The sequence below is a fragment of the Procambarus clarkii genome, chromosome 12 (genome assembly GCF_040958095.1).
Source record: "Procambarus clarkii isolate CNS0578487 chromosome 12, FALCON_Pclarkii_2.0, whole genome shotgun sequence".
Lineage (NCBI taxonomy): Eukaryota > Metazoa > Arthropoda > Malacostraca > Decapoda > Cambaridae > Procambarus > Procambarus clarkii.
Window position 1 is genome coordinate 49,425,209 of NC_091161.1, and position 20,959 is coordinate 49,446,167.

The following is a 20,959-nucleotide window of genomic DNA, read 5'->3' on the forward strand; positions in this document are numbered from 1 at the left end:
CCGTTGCAGGTCGCTTCCGAACTGGGTTCCCACTTTTCTTCTGTTAGCTCTGGTCTTCATCTTCCCCAATCTTTCCTTCTTCGTAAACCTGTCCTTGAGTCTCGTCCTTTAGATTTCTGCACTCATCTTCAGCTTCCCTATAATGATCCCTTCTCTCTCTCTCTGAACTTCGTTCTGCTCTGGCCCTCTGCGGTTCTACGGCGGCGGGCTCCGATGGTATTCATTATGAGATGCTTCGCCATCTCCCTCCGAGCACGTCTCAGTATTTACTGAGTCTGTATAATCGGATCTGGGAGTCGTCGTCAGTCCCTGAGGACTGGGTCGATGCCGTTGTCCTCCCTGTTCGCAAACCGGGGTCTATGGGTACTTCCCCTAAGGACTTTAGCCCTTTTGCTCTCACAAGTTGTGTCTGCAAACTCTTTGAACGTATGGTTAACGTTCGTCTGATGTGGTTCCTGGAACACCATCACCTCCTCTCCCCTTCTCAATTTGGTTTCCGGAAGTGCCGCAGCACGACAGATGTCCAGGTGAACTTGGAGGTCTATATTCGTACTGCTTTTGCTGCAAAGACCTCCGTTGTTGCCGTCCTTTTTGACCTGGAAAAGGCTTACGACACCACTTGGAGTTATCATATCCTATCTCAACTTCATTCTTTTGGCCTTCGTGGTCATCTCCCTCTCTTTCTCCGCAGCTTCCTCTCTCGTCGTTCCTTTCGGGTGCGCCTTGGTACCGCTCTCTCTCCCTCTTTTCAGCAATACGAAGGTGTGCCCCAGGGTAGTGTTCTGAGCACTACTCTTTTTCTGGTTGCCCTCAATGGTCTTCTTTCCTCTCTTCCTTCTGGTGTCTTCTCCGCTCTCTATGTCGATGATCTTACCCTTTGTTGTCAGGGTGATGATTCGCCTCTCCTTCAACGCCGGCTTCAACTTGCAATTGATGCCGTGTCGTCTTGGGCCACAGATCATGGCTTCAAGTTCTCTACTTTTAAGACTTGTGCCATGACTTTTACACGGAAACGGGTTGTTCTTCGTCCCTCTTTGTCACTTTATGGTCATCCCCTTGAATACAAAGATTCCGCGAAGCTTTTGGGGTTATTCCTTGACACTCGTTGTCTTGGTCTCCCCATATCTCTTACCTCCGTGTTGAGTGCTCTAAGGCCCTTACCCTCCTTCGGGTCTTGTCCCATACTTCTTGGGGGGCAGATAGGCGCACTCTCCTTGCTTTGCATTCCTCTCTCGTCCTGTCTAAGCTCGATTATGGTTGCCCTGCTTACTCGTCTGCTTCTCCTTCTACTCTTCGCCGTCTTGATGCTTTTCCGGTTATCTCGCCTACAGGATTCTCTTTCCGTTCGTATTTCTAATGTTTCTCCTCGTGTTGTTCCTTCTTTGCCCCCGTGGAGGGTCCCTCTTTCGCGGTTTTGTACATTCTTGACCCTTATCACTAAAGCTTTTACCCCTCCTACGGTTCTAAAACGCCTTTTCCTCGAGCACTTTTCTTCTCACTCCCGCTCCGTTTCTGTCTTCACCGATGGGTCTAAGTCAGCGGACGGTGTTGGCTACTCTGTTGTTTTTCCTGATCGCACTTATATGTGTCGCTTGCCTCCGGAGACTAGCATCTTTACAGCGGAACTTTATGCTATTCTCTGTGCTCTTCGTCTCCTGCTTTCTCGTTGTGTGTCTTGCTTTGTTGTTGTTGTTGACTCTCGTAGTTCCCTCATGGCTCTCGGGTCCTTTAATCCGGTTCATCCAGTAGTTGTCGAGATCCAACATTGGCTGTTTCTTGTTCACAGTAAATTTAAGTCGGTTGAGTTTTGTTGGGTTCCCAGCCATATTGGTGTGTGTTTAAATGAGCGTGCGGATGCTGCCGCCAAGGAAGCTGTCCGCTCTTGTCCCATCTCTCGTAAAGGCATTCCATATTCCGACTTTTACCCGGTTATCCATTCCTCAGTCCTTACCCGTTGGCAGGCTTCTTGGTTGTCTGTTACTGGTAACAAGCTACATACTCTTAAATCTTGTGTTTCCTCGTGGCCGTCCTCCTTCCACTGTAACCGGCGGTGGGAAACAGCTATGGCGAGGTTGCGTATTGGCCATACTCGCTTAACCCATGGTCACTGGATGGAGCGCCGCCCTGCTCCTTATTGTCCTAGTTGCATTGTCCCTCTTACGGTCGTGCATGTCCTTCTTGAATGTCCTGACTTCCAGGACGAGCGTGTGTCTTGCTTTCCGACCGCCCCTCGCGGTCACCTGCCCCTCGATAGAATTCTTGGTGACTCGGATACTTTTGATATCGTTCGCCTTATGCGTTTTTGTTCTCGTATTGGCATCCTTGGTGATATTTAGCGCCCTCTGATTATTTTGCGTATTTGATGGTGCTACATAGCCTTCCCGGTTTGGTGCCTTCTTTTGATAATTACTTACTTACTTACTTCGTTTTGAACGAACAATGTTAAAATTGATGAATTCGTCTTTGGGGTTAACTGTTGGATAAAATGGATTTGGTCCAAGGATGGGTTGGTGGCGACGGCTGAGTCGGTGTTTGGCCGGGCTGGATGAGTGGCGACTCCTGGGTCTGTGATTGGCTGCTGCCGCGGGAGTTACTAGTCCAGTAGTTGAGGTGTTGTGTGGTGGCACCACTCGTGGCGCCTCTTGTAGGGAGGTCTGGGAAGGCTTCAGACTGGATATTAAATGCCTTGGTCGATCTTGAGGTAGCAGTGGTGTAACGGTTACCAGGGCCAATCCTTTACTTTATATAAAAATTGAACCAACGCCTCAAAGGTTAATCCAGCCAAATCAGCTTGGCTGGTTCACTCTACAACTATAATGTTGTTTACAGTCCAGCAATCTTCCCAATACATCTGGAAGAATAAAACATCCTATACCCAGACTTGATATAACTAAATTCAATATCTCAATCCCTATCACAAAATCTGGCGAACAAAAATCATTGGCCTTCGTCGTCCATCGACGTGTTCCGTCATTCATGTGTTTCACTCAACACCTGTGGTCACTTTATGCCACAGCATGTCACTTAATTAACCAAACATTCAAAATCAATGTCCACATGCGATTTTCCCAACCTTAAAAGGAAGTCGCTATTATCAATACTAATTTTAATATCACAGTTCTGAAATTAGTCAGCAATAGAATGTCCACATACTTCGAGCTAAGAGTATCAGGATCATGTTGTCCACCCCTCTTGCACCAATGAACTCGGAGCAAGGAAACTGCTACCCTTATCATTTCTAGAACCTATGTCTTAGGCGCAGTGCAATAGTTCTCCTAATAGAGCTCTTTCTTAAACAGGTCCATGTAAATTTTTTTTATATATCCACTTTTCTAGAATTTCACTACTATATTTCTAGTTTTCAACATTCAGGGTTTCCAAAATTTTGTTCCTAGGGATTCAGAGATCTTAACTCTCAGATATTTTATACAATTGATTGACAACAAAATTGAGCAAAATATCATTTTAACATTATTACACAACACATGTTCTTAAAAAAAATCGATGATGTTAGATGACTGACGTGTAGTTGATTTTAGTACCAATGACTACCAATTGTTGATTGTGGAAAATCCTGGTCTCCTTGTATACCATTCCGGTTTCTGCTGAAGAATGATGGAACTATCCGACCAAAAATAACTTGGGTGAAGCTGAGCACTTTAGTGACAGGTGACAGTTGACAGCTTACGGCTGGCTGCAGCTTGCTGGGTGCAGCTCACTAAAGAGACAAGTGAATATTCAACCCGTAGCTCACAAAAAAACAGATGTAATTGGACTCTCAGAAACAAAACTCTCAGGAATCATAATGAATGCAGTGTTTCCACATGACTACACTGTAATAAGGAAAGAGGGGGAAGGAAGGGGAGGAGGTAGAGTGGCTCTACTGATGAGAAAGGAATGGAGTTTCGAGGAGATGGTTATTCCGGGCTGCGAAAGGTTCAGAGGCTTCATAACAGGCACCATGGCAATGGGAGGACCAAGAGTAGTAGTAGTAGTGATATATAACCCACTACCAAATGAAAGAAGACCCAGGCAAGAGTATGACAGAAACATGTCTGTTAACACTATCATTGAGAGAGCAGCCGGTGCTGCCTGTAGAAATCGATCCCATCTGCTCATAATGGGGAACTTTAATCACGGAAGGATAGACTGGGAAAACAAGGAACCACATGGTGAGGAAACATGGAGAGCAAAACTGTTTGAAGTGGCAACTAGAAACTTTTTAAGTCAGTATGTCAAAGGTCCCACGAGAATGAGGGGCAATGATGAACCCACAAGACTCGTCTTAATATTCACTCTGAACGATTCAGACATGAGGGAAATCGGTCTTGAAGCCCCCGTGGGTATGAGTGATCACAGTGTACTGTTGTTTGAATATCTGGTCGAAGAAGGGTTAATGTACTCAAGGAAGGGATCAGAAAGCAAGAAGCCGGCATTCTGGAAGGAAACTATGAGGAAATGAGAAAATTCCTAACTGAAATAGTTTGGGAAACAGAGCTCAGAGGAAAGACGGTTAAAGACATGATGGACTACATCACACAGAAGTGTAAGGAGGCAGCAGACAAGTTCGTCCCAGTCCAAAAGGAAAAAAAAGAAATTCAGATGAGAAACCCATGGTTTAATCAGATTTGTAAGCCAGCAAAGCACCAAAGTAAATGGGCGGGGAAAAACTATAGAAACAATAGAACACTAGAGAGCAGCGAAAGATACCAGAGCGCCATGAATGAATACGTCAGGGTGAGAAGAGAGTTAGAGGCAATATAAAAATGACATGGCGAGCAAGGCAAAGATTCAACCCAAACTGCTGCATAGCCTCATCAGGAGGAAAACAACAGTGAAGGAACAGGTAATGAAACTGAGGGTAGGGGCAGAAAAATTAAATACAAATGACAAGGAAGTCTGCGAGGAACTCAATAAGACATCCAAGGAGGTCCTCAACTCAGAGCAAGGCGAAGTCCCAGAGGTAAGAGAGGGAACATCAAACCAGACACCACTAGAGGAGCTAGTGATTACCAGTGGGGAGGTGAGGAAGCATCTGCTAGATTTGGACGTGACAAAGACTACAGGCCTGGATGGAATCTCACCATGGGCTCTAAGGGATCAGAAGCTCTGTGCCTGCCACTCTCCATGGTCTACAACAAATCACTGGTAACAGGTGAACTGCCAGAAATTTGGAAGGCGGCAAACGTAGTCCCGATATACAAGAAAGGGGATAGACAGGAGGCACTGAACTACAGGCCAGTATCCTTAACTTGCATACCATGCAAGAAATGGTATGCAAGTTATGCATAAAGGAGAAAATTGTGCGAAAAAAGCTAGTTGAATATCTGGAGCGAAGGAACTTTGTGACAACACCAACATGGTTTCAGGGATGGCAAGTCATGCCTCACAGGACTAATTGAATTCTACGATCAGACAAGAAAGAGAGGGGTAGGCAGACTGCATATTTTTTGATTGCCAGAAAGCCTTTGACAGAGTGCCAAACCAGAGACTAGTGCGAAAACTGGAGATACAGGCAGGAGTGAAAGGGAAGGTACTCCATTGGATAAGGGAGTACCTAAGTAACAGAAGGCAGCGAGCTACTGTGCGGGGTGAGGTATCAGATTGGCGAGACGTCACCAGTGGGGTCCCGCAGGGTTCAGTTCTTGGACCCATACTGTTTCTCATATATGTAAATGATCTTCCAGATGATATAAAATCATTCCTCTCATTGTTTGCTGATGATGCAAAAATTATGGGGAGGATTAAGACGGAGGAAGACAGTATGAGACTACAAGATGACCTAGACAGACTGCATGAATGGTCCAACAAATGGCTACTAAAGTTCAACCCGAGTAAATTTTAATGTAATGAAACTAGGCAGTGGAAACAGGAGGCCAGACACAGGATACAGAATAGGAGACGAAGTACTTAATGAAACAGACAGAGAGAAAGATCAAGGAGTTGATATCACACCAAACCTGTCTCCTAAAGCCCACATAAAAAGAATAACGTCTGCGGCATATGCGCAGCTGGCTAACATCAGAACAGCGTTCAGGAACCTGTGTAAGGAATCATTCAGAATCTTGTACACCACATATATAAGACCAATCCTGGAGTATGCGGCCCCAGCATGGAGCCCGTACCTTGTCAAGCACATGACGAAGCTGGAAAAAGTCCAAAGGTATGCCACTAGAATAGTCCCAGAACTAAAAGGCAAGAGTTACGAGGAAAGGCTGAGGGAAATGCACATTACGACACTGGAAGACAGAAGAGTAAGGGGAGACATGATCACAACCTACAAAATCCTCAGGGGAATCGACCGGGTAAACAAGGATAAACTATTCAACACTGGTGCTACGCGAACAAGGGGACACAGGTGGAAACTGAGTACCTACATGAGCCACAGGGACGTTAGAACGAACTTTTTCAGTGTCAGAGTAGTTAACGGATGGAATGCACTAGGCATTGATGTGGTGGAGGCTGACTCCATACACAGTTTCAAATGTAGATATGATAGAGCCCAGTAGGCTCAGGAATCTGTACACCAGTTGATTGACAGTTGAGAGGCTGGACCAAAGAGCCAAAGCTCAACCCCGCAAGCACAAATAGATGAGTGCACACACACACACACACACACACACACACACACACACACACACACACACACACACACACACACACACACTACTCTGAACTTTTTCCGTGTCAGAGTAGTAGTAAATGAAATGCACTAGGAAGTGATGTGGTGGAGGCTGACTCCATACACAGTTTCAAATGTAGATATGACAGAGCCCGGTAGGCTCAGGAATCTGTACATCAGTTGATTGACGGTTGAAAGGCGGGACCAAAGAGCCAGAGCTCAACCCCCGCAAACACAACTAGTTGAGTACACACACACTAAATCTGTCATAACGATGCACTAGGTAAGTGACTATTAGAGCTAGATAATTCATTAATAACTATGATTTGATATTTGAATGACTTATGTGACATGCAAGTAACGACGAAATCTTAAGTCATTCAAGTACAAGTTCGAGAAAGTTTATTGAGACAATAAGATGCATCTCAAAACAATAGAGAAGATTAGGATATTTCTACCCTCCATCTTAATTAATTTAAGTCATAGTTGATGCCAGTTTGGTCGCATCTGAAGCCTATGAGAGAGTAATGCAAGATGATTACAGCATATACCAATTTCTTCACAACTCTCGCTAACAACTTGTTCACAACTCTCGCTAACAACTTGTTCACAACTCTCGCTACCAACTGTTCACAACTCTTGCTACCAACTTGTTCACAACTCTCGCTAACAACTTGTTCACAACTCTCGCTACCAACTGTTCACAACTCTCGCTACCAACTGTTCACAACTCTCGCTACCAACTGTTCACAACTCTCGCTACCAACTGTTCACAACTCTCGCTACCAACTGTTCACAACTCTCGCTACCAACTGTTCACAACTCTCGCTACCAACTGTTCACAACTCTCGCTACCAACTGTTCACAACTCTCGCTACCAACTGTTCACAACTCTCACTACCAACTGTTCACAACTCTCACTACCAACTGTTCACAACTCTCACTACCAACTGTTCACAACTCTCACTACCAACTGTTCACAACTCTCACTACCAACTGTTCACAACTCTCACTACCAACTGTTCACAACTCTCACTACCAACTGTTCACAACTCTCACTACCAACTGTTCACAACTCTCACTACCAACTGTTCACAACTCTCACTACCAACTGTTCACAACTCTCGCTACCAACTGTTCACAACTCTTGCTACCAACTGTTCACAACTCTTGCTACCAACTGTTCACAACTCTCACTACCAACTGTTCACAACTCTCACTACCAACTGTTCACAACTCTCGCTACCAACTGTTCACAACTCTTGCTACCAACTGTTCACAACTCTTGCTACCAACTGTTAACAACTCTTGCTACCAACTGTTAACAACTCTTGCTACCTACCGTTCACAACTCTTGCTACCTACCGTTCACAACTCTTGCTACCAACTGTTCACAACTCTTGCTACCAACTGTTCACAACTCTCGCTAACAACTGTTCACAACTCTTGCTACCTACTGTTCACAACTCTTGCTACCAACTGTTCACAACTCTTGCTACCAACTGTTCACAACTCTTGCTACCAACTGTTCTCAACTCTTGCTACCAACTGTTCTCAACTCTCACTACCAACTGTTCACAACTCTTGCTACCAACTGTTCACAACTCTTGCTAACAACTGTTCACAACTCTCACTACCAACTGTTCACAACTCTTGCTACCTACTGTTCACAACTCTTGCTACCAACTGTTCACAACTCTTGCTACCAACTGTTCTCAACTCTCACTACCAACTGTTCACAACTCTTGCTAACAACTTCACAACTCTCACTACCAACTGTTCACAACTCTTGCTACCTACTGTTCACAACTCTTACTACCAACTGTTCACAACTCTTACTACCAACTGTTCTCAACTCTCGCTACCAACTGTTCACAACTCTTGCTACCAACTGTTCTCAACTCTCACTACCAACTGTTCACAACTCTTGCTACCAACTGTTCACAACTCTCACTACCAACTGTTCACAACTCTCACTACCAACTGTTCACAACTCTCACTACCAACTGTTCACAACTCTCACTACCAACTGTTCACAACTCTCACTACCAACTGTTCACAACTCTCACTACCAACTGTTCACAACTCTTGCTACCAACTGTTCACAACTCTTGCTACCAACTGTTCACAACTCTTGCTACCTACCGTTCACAACTCTTGCTACCAACTGTTCACAACTCTTGCTACCAACTGTTCACAACTCTTACTACCAACTGTTCTCAACTCTCGCTACCAACTGTTCACAACTCTTGCTACCAACTGTTCTCAACTCTCACTACCAACTGTTCACAACTCTTGCTACCAACTGTTCACAACTCTCACTACCAACTGTTCACAACTCTCACTACCAACTGTTCACAACTCTCACTACCAACTGTTCACAACTCTTGCTACCAACTGTTCACAACTCTTGCTAACAACTGTTCACAACTCTCACTACCAACTGTTCACAACTCTTGCTACCTACTGTTCACAACTCTTCTTACCAACTGTTCACAACTCTTACTACCAACTGTTCTCAACTCTCACTACCAACTGTTCACAACTCTTGCTACCAACTGTTCTCAACTCTCACTACCAACTGTTCACAACTCTCACTACCAACTGTTCACAACTCTCACTAACAACCTCCCACAACTCTCGCTAACAACCTCCCCACAACTCTCGCTAACAACCTCCCCACAACTCTCGCTAACAACCTCCCCACAACTCTCGCTAACAACCTCCCCACAACTCTCGCTAACAACCTCCCCACAACTCTCGCTAACAACCCCCCCACAACTCTCGCTAACAACCTCCCCACAACTCTCGCTAACAACTTGTTCACAACTCTCGCTAACAACTTGTTCACAACTCTCGCTAACAACTTGTTCACAACTCTCGCTAACAACTTGTTCACAACTCTCGCTAACAACTTGTTCACAACTCTCGCTAACAACTTGTTCACAACTCTCGCTAACAACTTGTTCACAACTCTCGCTAACAACTTGTTCACAACTCTCACTACCAACTGTTCACAACTCTCACTAACAACCTCGTCACAACTCTCGCTAACAACCTCGTCACAACTCTCACTAACAACCTCGTCACGACCCTCGCTAACAACCTCCCCACAACTCTCACTAACCTCCCCACAACTCTCACTAACAACCACCCCACAACTCTCACTAACAACCACCCCACAACTCTCACTAACAACCTCCCCACAACTCTCACTAACAACCACCCCACAACTCTCGCTAACAACCTCCCCACAACTCTCACTAACAACCTCCCCACAACTCTCACTAACAACCTCCCCACAACTCTCACTAACAACCTCCCCACAACTCTCACTAACAACCTCCCCACAACTCTAACAACCTCCCCACAACTCTCACTAACAACCTCCCCACAACTCTCACTAACAACCTCCCCACAACTCTCACTAACAACCTCCCCACAACTCTCACTAACAACCTCCCCCACAACTCTCACTAACAACCTCCCCCACAACTCTCACTACCAACTACTCCGAACTCTCCAACATTCTTCCTGCTGTCTACCACCAAACAATATTCTCCACAAACAGGTTAGTACATTGTAAGTTATCAGACGATGAGTGACAGTAACGTGGCTGAGAATGTCATGTTCATTATCAATACATTATAAGAATCGATGATTGTCCAGGACGGACCAAAGCTTTGTCCTTTCTCAACTTTCTGATGTGTGGTTTAGTCGTTACATTCTAACTTTACTAAATTATGCAGTAGATTTATAGATGTGATGATTGTACTGTACCTATATATTTTGGTAATTAAAACAGATTTATTCGCATCAAAAATGTGTTTATCAGTGATTAAGAAAATTGTGAGAGTGTTGTGTTGTTGTTTCCGAGGGGAGTCTGAGAGAGACCAGTCTTCAGGGTCAGTGTCGAAAGATATAGACAACGATAAGGACCAGGTTGAATCTTCCAGGCCAGACACAAATATTGGCTCCGTTAATGCCACTATGTATAGTAATACAGAAATTAATACCTAGGACAGCAGGAATAATGATGATATTAATACCGAAATTAATATCGAGGAGAGCGGTCATAGTGATGATGATAATACAGATAATAATACCGACTCTGTCAAAAGTTTCTCAGGCACCATGCTCCTCGACTTCACCCGCCAGCATTAGCTGATGAGCGCTGCCTTCAAACTTCTTCCTTACAAAGACATGACCACCGCCGAACTCGCTAAAATTACTACCTGCTTAATAAATGTATCATCAAACCCGCTCGGGACCCAAGACCACGAGACACACTCACAGGCACTAACAAAAGCCGTGAGGGAGCTCGACGCTACAAGATGTAGGGGCTTTAGTAAACTTCTGCCGGTGGTAATGCCCTCTCACGACTCCACACTCCCTCAGGAAGACCTGGAGTGTCAAGATCAAATGGGGCTCCAAGAGGCTACAGAGGTACATAGCTTCCACAACAATTAACAATCCAGTTTGAGCTTCAAACTTGACATCGGCACAAGACTCGTGAGCGTCTCGCCAGACAAACAGGTACAGTGTCCGAAATGTTTTTTGTACCCCAATAATGCTGAGATGTATGAAAACGGTATGAAAATATGTCAGTTTTGTGAACCCATTGCCAGGTTACCCAGGTGGAACCTGTATAATTACATGAGTAACTATGAAATAAGAAACAGTGAAAATTTCGTCCTTAAATATGCTGTTATTATTGACGTAAACAACATTAAAGAAAGTTTTGAAAAATTTTTGTGTTAATTGTCGCTTCCGCGTAACATTACCGTTTAAATGATTATCATTAATAGCTAAACAGGCTAGTACAAGTCAGCTTAGCTGAAACAATCGAACCTGCGGTCTTAAATACAGGATTTATAGAGTACTAGTTTGGATGTATTTTCGATAACGACGTAGATGACGTGGCTCGTCTCCCAGCATTGTTCAGTAATTAGTCAGGCCATTAGTGAAGCGGTGGCGCTGACCTCTGACGCTGTAGGTAAAGTTGTTGTACTAAATGCAGGCAATATTATGCCATCTGACGCGGCTGACATCTTGGCGTCAGCACCAGGCATCTTCAGTCTCGTCAACATTCTGGGGTCAGAGAAGATTATTCTGGACGAAGCTATCCAGCAGAAAGTGATATAATCTGGAGGCATCAACGTCGGTGTAGAGCATGACACCGACGTCTATAACATCATTGAGGAGGAGCTAGGCATAACGGGAAACCTTGCCTATAACTTAAAGGCAACTCTTTGTGTTACAGACAATTACAGGCTGTCGCGTGTGGAAGCACCAGCCTGTATGAGGGTCAAGGAAATAAATGAGAGAAAGGCCATCCTCTATCTTAGCCAAGTAAGGAACACCGAAAACATCACATGTTATTACGAGAGAATAGAAATAAGTGAAGACCCAAGTCACACGTATTTGCAAGCTGACTTAACTTTCATCAATTCTAAAGGAAAGTAAATACGTAAAATACTAAATTTTTAACAATTATGTTCCTAGTCATTTTTCAAGAAAAGTGACTTTGTCTTCAAATGTGAGAACTTGTTTTAACATAAATGAACTAATCCTCTTCCTTCATAATTATCACATTATAAGGACAAACCCAAATTAAATCCACTTGCGCTAAAAAGTAGAGCGACAGTCTTGCGTCTTGCTGGACGGCGTTCAATTCCCGACTGTCCAAGTGGCTGGGCACCATTCCTCACATCCCCTTCCCCGTCCCAGGCCAAATCCTTATCCTGATGCCTTCCAAGTGCTATATAGTCGTAATGGCTTTGCACTTTCCCCTGATAGTTCCCATCCATTGGTGTTAGGCCCTTGAGAATGTTGACGAGGCTCCCAGGCGCTGGTTACAGTAGTGAAGTTGTGGGTGACGGAAGGCTGGAACCTCCAGCGGATTGACGGGTGCCATCACCTGACTGTCGTATTGACGGGTGCCATCACCTGACTGTCGTATTGACGGGTGCCATCACCTGACCGTCGTATTGACGGGTGCCATCACCTGACCGTCGTATTGACGGGTGCCATCACCTGACCGTCGTATTGACGGGTGCCATCACCTGACCGTCGTATTGACGGGTGCCATCACCTGACCGTCGTATTGACGGGTGCCATCACCTGACTGTCGTATTGACGGGTGCCATCACCTGACCGTCGTATTGACGGGTGCCATCACTTGACTGTCGTACCGACGGGTGCCATCACCTGGCCGTCGTATTGACGGGTGCCATCACCTGACTGTCGTATTGACGGGTGCCATCACCTGACTGTCGTATTGACGGGTGCCATCACCTGACCGTCTTATTGACGGGTGCCATCCCCGGACCGTCGTATTGACGGGTGCCATCACCTGACCGTCGTATTGACGGGTGCCATCACCTGGCCGTCGTATTGACGGGTGCCATCACCTGACCGTCGTATTGACGGGTGCCATCACCTGGCCGTCGTATTGACGGGTGCCATAACCTGGCCGTCGTACTGACGGGTGACATCATGTGACCGTCGTATTGACGGGTGCCATCACCTGGCCGTCGTACTGACGGGTGCCATCACCTGGCCGTCGAATTGACGGGTGCCATCACCTGACCGTCGTATTGACGGGTGCCATCACCTGGCCGTCGTATTGACGGGTGCCATCACCTGGCCGTCGTATTGACGGGTGCCATCACCTGGCCGTCGTATTGACGGGTGCCATCACCTGGCCGTCGTATTGACGGGTGCCATCACCTGGCCGTCGTATCGACGGGTGCCATCACCTGGCCGTCGTATCGACGGGTGCCATCACCTGGCCGTCGTATCGACGGGTGCCATCACCTGGCCGTCGTATCGACGGGTGCCATCACCTGGCCGTCGTATCGACGGATGCCATCACCTGGCCGTCGTATTGACGGGTGCCATCACCTGGCCGTCGTATTGACGGGTGACATCATTTGACCGTCGTATTGAAGCATGTTTTATTTTTTATTTAATATAATTTTTTTTATTTAATATAATGTTTTTTAGGTGTGTGTGTGTGTGTGTGTGTGTGTGTGTGTGTGTGTGTGTGTGTATTCACCTAGTTGTATTCCCCTAGTTGTGCTTGCTGGGGTTGAACTCTGCTCTTTCGTCAGAGAAAGGTGTGTGGTACTCACCTCACCTAATTGTACTCACATAATTAGGCTTGCAGGGGTTGGGCTTTGTCTCTTTGTTCCCGCCTCTCAACTGTCAATCAACTGGTGTACAGGTTCCTGAGCCTACTGGGCTCTATCATATCAACATTTGAAACTGTATGGAGTCAGCCTCCACCACATCACTGCCTAGTGCATTCCATTTATAAACTACTCTGACACAAAAATTTCTTTCTAGCGTCTCTGTGTCTCATCTGGGTACTAAGTTTCCACTTGTGTCCCCTTGTTCGTGTCCCACCCGTGCTGAAGAGTTTGTCTTTGTCCACTCTGTCAACCACCTACAAAATTCTCAGGGAATTTATCATGTCTCCCCTTACTCTTCTGTTTTCCAGGGACGTGAGGTTCAGCTCCTTTAGCCTTTTCTCGTAGCTCATACCTCTCAGTTCCGGGACGAGCCTGGTGGCATACCGCTGATTCTTCTCTGTCTTGTGTTTAACTAGGTATGGACTCAAGGCTGGAGCTGCACATTCCAGGATTGGTCTGACATAAGTGGTATACAGGGTCCTGAACGATTCCTTACACAAGTTTCTAAAGGCAGTTCTTATGTTTGCCAGTCTAGCATATTCCGCTGATGATATTCTTTTGATGTGGGCCTCTGGGGACAGGTTCGGTGTGATATCAACCCCCAGATCTTTCTCTCTATTGGACTCTTGCAGGATTTCACCTCCCAGATGGTATCTTGTGTTCAGCCTCCTGCTCCCTTCGCCTAATTTCATTACCTTACACTTTCCTGAGTTGAAATTTAGCAGCTATTTTATAGACCATTCCTCCAGTTTGTCCAGGTTATCCCTTTAGTCTGTCTATCTTCATCTGTTTTGATTCTTCTCATAATTCTTGCATCCTCCAGCAAACATTGAGAGGAACGAGTCTATAATAAAGCATAATAAGGGAGATATTAATAAGGTATTATATATTTCACTGAATAGAACGCGAAATAATAGATATAAATTGAACACGTTTAGATTTAGGAAAGACCTGGGTAAATACTAGTTTGGTAACAGGGTTGTTGACTTGTAGAACAAATTACTGGGTAACATAACAGACGTAGGATCTCTTGAGTTTGGGTGGATATAAGTTAAAGCTGCTACGTATGGGCCAATAGACCTTTCAGCAGTTTCCTTCATTCCTATGTTCTTATGTTTGTATTCTTGTTCCCGATTTGTTCATGCTCTATCAAAATTATTCCATGATTACGAGATTCAAACATACTGGAATAGTATACACACGGCTTTAAAAACGTATCGTATAACACCACCAGTCACTTCAGAGAATATTATTAATTGAATATTATGTCCGCTTGACCTTCACTATGCTTGTGAAAATATTTAGTTTAATATTTTAAACATTTTCAGTAGATACTTCTGTTGTTGTCAGTCTTTGAACATTATCAACAGCATCTTCATCATTAATACATGACTAGTAAAATCTCTCCGAGGTCTCTTGCTGATGTCTAATCACTATGATACGAAACTTCTGAATTGATGTTAATACAACCAGTGTTGTCCTCAGTGATTTAAAACCTACATCACTTGTATACATATCATACCTGCAATGTGTTCCCGTATTGTAACCCGAGCTCCCTCACACACCTGCAGCGCCCTCGCACATACCTGCAGCGCCCTCGCACATACCTGTAGCTTCCTCACATACTTGTAGTTTCCTCACACACCTGTATACATATCATACCTGCAATGTGTTCCCGTATTGTAACCCGAGCTCCCTCACACACCTGCAGCGCCCTCGCACATACCTGTAGCGCCCTCGCACATACCTGTAGCTTCTTCACATACCTGTAGTTTCCTCACACACCTGTATACATATCATACCAGCAATGTGTTCATGTATTGTAACCTGAGCTCCCCACGTGTTGCGACCCAAGTGGTTTTAACAGCAGTGACCATGTGGAGGGGACGGTGGACATTACCTGTAGCTCCCTCATACACACCTGAAGTGCCGTTGCACACACCTGCAGCTCCAACACACCTGCAGTAGAAAAGCCCTTTTAAGTATGTTTCGAGCAAATTAACTAGTGCATACAACTTTAAAATGTATATATAAATCCATACAAGTACATATATGTAAGGGACATTTGCAAACATTCAGGAAATATAAAAGGATTAGAATGCAGTTATAACTGTAGCGAGTTAATCTTATACTCGCTCCATTATCTCATAATCTTAATAGCATAACTAATTAGCACTAATTATAGAAGCTACAGTCCTTTCCCCCAATTACCGGTAATACTCTTCTCATCTTGTTGGAGGGAGCCGAGGTGTAGTCACCATATAAGCAAGCGATATGAGGAATAGCGAACAGTACAATTTCCACAGTTAACAATGTAGCACTCAGCGTGTACAGATCTAATTGACCCAAGACGCTACAGCTTCGACACAGAGCAGACAGCAGACTACGACCACATCGAGCTACAACGTTCTCGCTCCCCGAGTTCAGACACTGGCAATTCCCAATAGAGCCGCCACACTCTTCCACATAGAGCTCCGCGACTCCGGCCTCACTCAGCTCTCTGCTCTGCTCCAAGCTCCGTCTGAACGTTTACGACAATGCCACCAACCGACTACTGTAATCAAGACTAATAAATAAATATGAAAACTCACTAAACAATGTGTATCTAATCTACCCAACGACGTAACAATCATACGTTACACAACCATCCCCAAAAAGTGTTTAAATATACTAAGGAAAGGAAAATGTCGCTTTGAATCAACATGTAGATCAACATCACAACAAAAGTCTGGAGATGTGTTGGGATCTTGGCACATGCGCTGGTTAGGCAAAACCTTCTGCTCTACAAATGCAAGTGTTTGGGTATATTCTCCGCAGGCAAGGGATAAAGTTAATAAGAAATAGTGTGACGTAATATGATCAAGCCCACTGTCCGCTTCTCGGTAAACAATATCCACCGAGCTAGAAACAAAGAGGAATTTAAATATAGTTGTAATGACAAAGGTATTGTACGAGTAATGCAATTCCGTTAATGAATAATTGGAAAGCTTTCATTAGCAAGAACACCATGTATGCTAGCTACACGATATACTTTTCATGGAAGGCGTGTGGCAGCTTTTGCTGACAGAGTTAAGTGCGTAGGACGGTAGTAGGCACCACAGTAATAGTAATATGGTTATGGCCATTGGAAACTGTGGCTGCTGTTGTAGCTGCTTCAACGTGAATTAGGTCGATGTACTGTTGCAATATACAACATAGGAGAAAGTATGAGGTAGTGAATCAAGAACTACATCACTTATCAAATGGTGGAGGGAAATTAGTGAGAAAACGAAAATATCACGAGGAAATTACCTTAAACGAGACACGAAAAAGTTATTTGAGAGAAACTTAAGGCGACAGATTTTTCTCTCTTCTGATTCATATATTTAGGGGTTCTTTGGGAATTTTAAATTTGGCAAACCTGAACATGGGAGTTGGGCAGTTCTTGAGCCTTGTCGTGTTTACCGAGGTGGTTACTGGATTATGATGTATTATGATTTATTTAAAACAATTACAAATAAAGCCCAGAAACGTTGTACGCTATAGATTGCTGATTTAAAATAGTAGTGACCCAAAATGAATAACCATGGCACTAAAGAACCTAACCAGAAAACAGAAGGCTCAATACAAACGAATTATGACAAGAATATTTAAGATAAAAGTACGTATTGCAAGGCCAGCAAAGAAAGCCTTCAGTGTTTCACCAGATGAAACAAAGATTACAGACAATACCTGGCTATTAAAATATAAGTCAAATAACTGATAATGAAAATGGTTTAAATTACGAAATTATAAGAAAGTACCAAAGAACTTTATGAATACAGCAAAACAAATCAACGTAGAATGTGCAGATGACGTCCTGACTAGTTTAGTGGTTACCAGAGAGGAAATTATTAAATAAACAAACAAATAAAAAAGGACGCAATGGCGATCACAGGAGGAGAAGGAGGTAAGCTGCCGCAGCCACAAGGTCACCTGACCTTAAGGCAGCCAGGATGTCTCCAAAGGACAGAGTCAGAGATTGCAGGTATTTCAAATATAATGTTTATATGAAACTCTGTGTGTTCATTTTTACTTTAATCATCATAAAGTTAAGTGAGCAATACTGTCGAGCGTTTCCTGCATCATTCAATTTTTTTTATGAAAAAATAGCTAAAATATATTTAGAATTCAGGATGTGGTTACAATACCCCTGAACATGTTTCTTCTCTCTTTTTAGAGGCAACTATGTTTATACGTTCTGCTTCTGGGGGAATCTGGCTCCAAGATAATAAATCTCATAAATCATTTGTAGGACCATCCTTAAGATAAGGAACTAATAATTGGAGAACCAGTGCCTATGGATCTCTTATATAAGTATGATGGAAATCTATTACTGTATAATGAATGAACTGTAGTTATAATAAATTACGAAGCCAAATCCCTCCACACACTGGGGGGTTTGATTAGTACAGAGAAATTAATGCATTTCAAGTAAAAATAAATGAAGATTAATACACATGAAATATTGAAGAAAATATGAAATATTGGAAATTTTAAATAATCTTTGGGTTAATAAAATATAATATTCTACAAACTACAAGAACGAAATACCAGCTTAGCTGTATGAAGGAAAGCTAGCATGCATCGGGATATATTCGTCACGAGAAATTTGTTTCATCAGGCTATCCTGGGAACACTTGATCGAGGCAGCATCATATCTTCCTTATTATCAGCAATTCCAAGCTGAAAGGCGAGTAGTATGTAGAAATCACCTAGAGAGTTATAATACCACATTTCTAAATTAGATGTGGTATAGCCCTGTATGTACACTTACTGGTTATTTTTAATGGATGTGCAGCATAACGACAAATTGTCCTACTTATTATGTTAAATGTGATCACAAAAAACAAGGGAAATGAACTTATAGATATGCCGATACTGATGTCTGTGATATGATGAAGCAGTCTCGTCCTCCTAGCGTCCATAGTGGAAGGGACGGTGGATTGATGAGGCGGTAATTTGACCAGCTTCCAGACAATCTCTCTAGCTTAATGGCGTCGCTTGCCAGTCCTTCCTCCTTCCCGGGTAGCTCATCATGCGCAGTTTTGCTATGGTGCGCTTAATATTATCTATGATTTAATTAATATCCCAGTTTATAGGAACTAAAGATTATCAGGAATTAGAGAATTAATTTGTCTTATTTGACAATATTCAAATTATCATTTCATAATAATTAAATGAACGTTGTTCAATATGAGAGAGTACTGGATATAAATTCAGTAGTATGTGAATGCGCTGGAATAGCAATTGGTATTTGCAAGAATTATTACCAGCTAATAAACAATACTATATAAACGAAAATAAATGTATTATCTGCTTTAGTTCACGAAGTATATTCATGCAAGAGTGTTATTAAATAATACTCATTAAAGAATGTGAAATTAGGATAATTTTATATAATTCTTATTAATGTAAATATTTTTCCTTTCGTCGTGTGATCTGATGCAACACTTTACTAGAATTTCTGGGGAAATGAGGCATTATTATGAGTTAATTAAATCATGTTATTTTCACTACTCTATTGGTTAGTAGTGTTAGTAAAATTATATTACACATTACAAGAATAGTTTCTGAAGGTACTGAATATTAGTAATAAAGTGTTGAATATTTCCAACACTACTATCATACTCCCCAAAGCTAAACCGGAAATTAGAAATTCAATTGTGTTACTCTAAACAGCGAGCTAAACTTTCCCCAGTTCTTGAGTACTTGAGTATGAATCTAATGGTTAAAAAATAATATGATTAAGCCCATTTTAATCAGGAACTCGCCCCCGTCTTCAGCAGAGTGAGTGAGTGAGAGTTGTTTTCGATCCCTTGTACCAATTGGGTGTGAAACTTTATCAAACTAGTAAATCTTTGAGTTCACACTTATATACATTGTGTGATTAGAATGGGCCCAACAATCCAATGCATTACATTTACATGCTTACAATGCATTGCAGTGTTGCATCCTCAACGGTGCTGTTTTCGGCCTCAGTGTAGCATTCTTCCATTAAATATTCCTGCCGAGACTGAAGCAGGTGCTGAGGCTTTTCCTGGATGAGGAACAGGGGCCAGTGTCATCGTTGGTGCTGCCCATCCTCACCAACCCGTCCTCTTAAAAATAACGTCGCTTTTCGCTCGTATGCGCGCTACGGCCAAAAACGGACGTAATTTTCAATGATCTTCTCACAAAAGTGATGTACTGTCCCTTTTCTATTTGAGTCCTCTGGCTTACTCAGAAAGGTTAGGAGAGGAAACTTTCAATTAACATTCTTTATGACGTTTTGAAACTAAAAGGAGAATTTCCTGTCCACCTAACCTACCAGCGGACCCTTAACTTACTGTTTTGGAAAAAAAATCCAAATATATTGTCATTTGTTTTTAATTTTCAAGTTAGGTCCATATTTGTCCATACGGGCAAACGGCCAAGTCAGCGGTAATTTGTAAGAGGACAGGTTGGGCCATCTTCAACACATTGTGGGTCTTGCCACTCTTCATGCTCTCCAGGATCATTAGCACGATATGGTTTCAAGGCACAGCTGATAATGCATATCGCCAGCGCCAAGGACGTCCCCACCTGATCAGCAGCATCAGTAAACTTGTAGCCAATATTCTCATCTCCATCTTTGTCCAGTTTCTTTTTCTCATACAGGCTAGCTTGATGAAGCTGGTGCCTCTGGTGGGTGTAGATTTGATCCTGAACGGTATTCACCTGTGTATGCTTAATGCTCTCTATGCCTTTGAGTACAGATGGTTCAACATGGGTTAGGAACTAATCAAGAGATTAAGTTTCATCGAAGAGAACTGGCCGTACTTCATGGGGTTTGGCCTTCCCCTTGCACTTATCACAATGTATCAATCTTCAATGTAGATTAGTGGATGTCTCTTTGCTGTGTCACTTCCTGTTATCATCATCAGTGCCAACGAGGCTGGTCCAGTGCTCAACTCCAATGGTTGCCAAATGCATTTGTTTTCTTTGGTGGTTGGTGTGTCGAACTGCATCATCTAAATTCTAGTCACAAGATATCTTCCACCGACCCCCAGCAAGACTCCTCAGCCATCTCCTTATCGCTCTACTTCCTTTCTTCCCATTAGATGTTAGGAAGATTGTTTTACTCAATGGGAATTGCTTCAGA

At 43.4% G+C, this 20,959-nt stretch overlaps 1 long non-coding RNA gene across 1 annotated transcript in view; it reads right to left on the bottom strand.

Moving 5' to 3' along the window:
- LOC138363933 (uncharacterized) overlaps positions 1 to 16,422 on the bottom strand; it is a 65,878-nt gene extending 49,456 nt beyond the window's left edge. The window contains exon 1 of the long non-coding RNA XR_011228275.1: positions 15,740 to 16,422. This is a non-coding gene — a long non-coding RNA (uncharacterized lncRNA). The remainder of the gene's footprint in view (positions 1 to 15,739) is intronic.
- Positions 16,423 to 20,959: the final 4,537 nt, after the last annotated feature.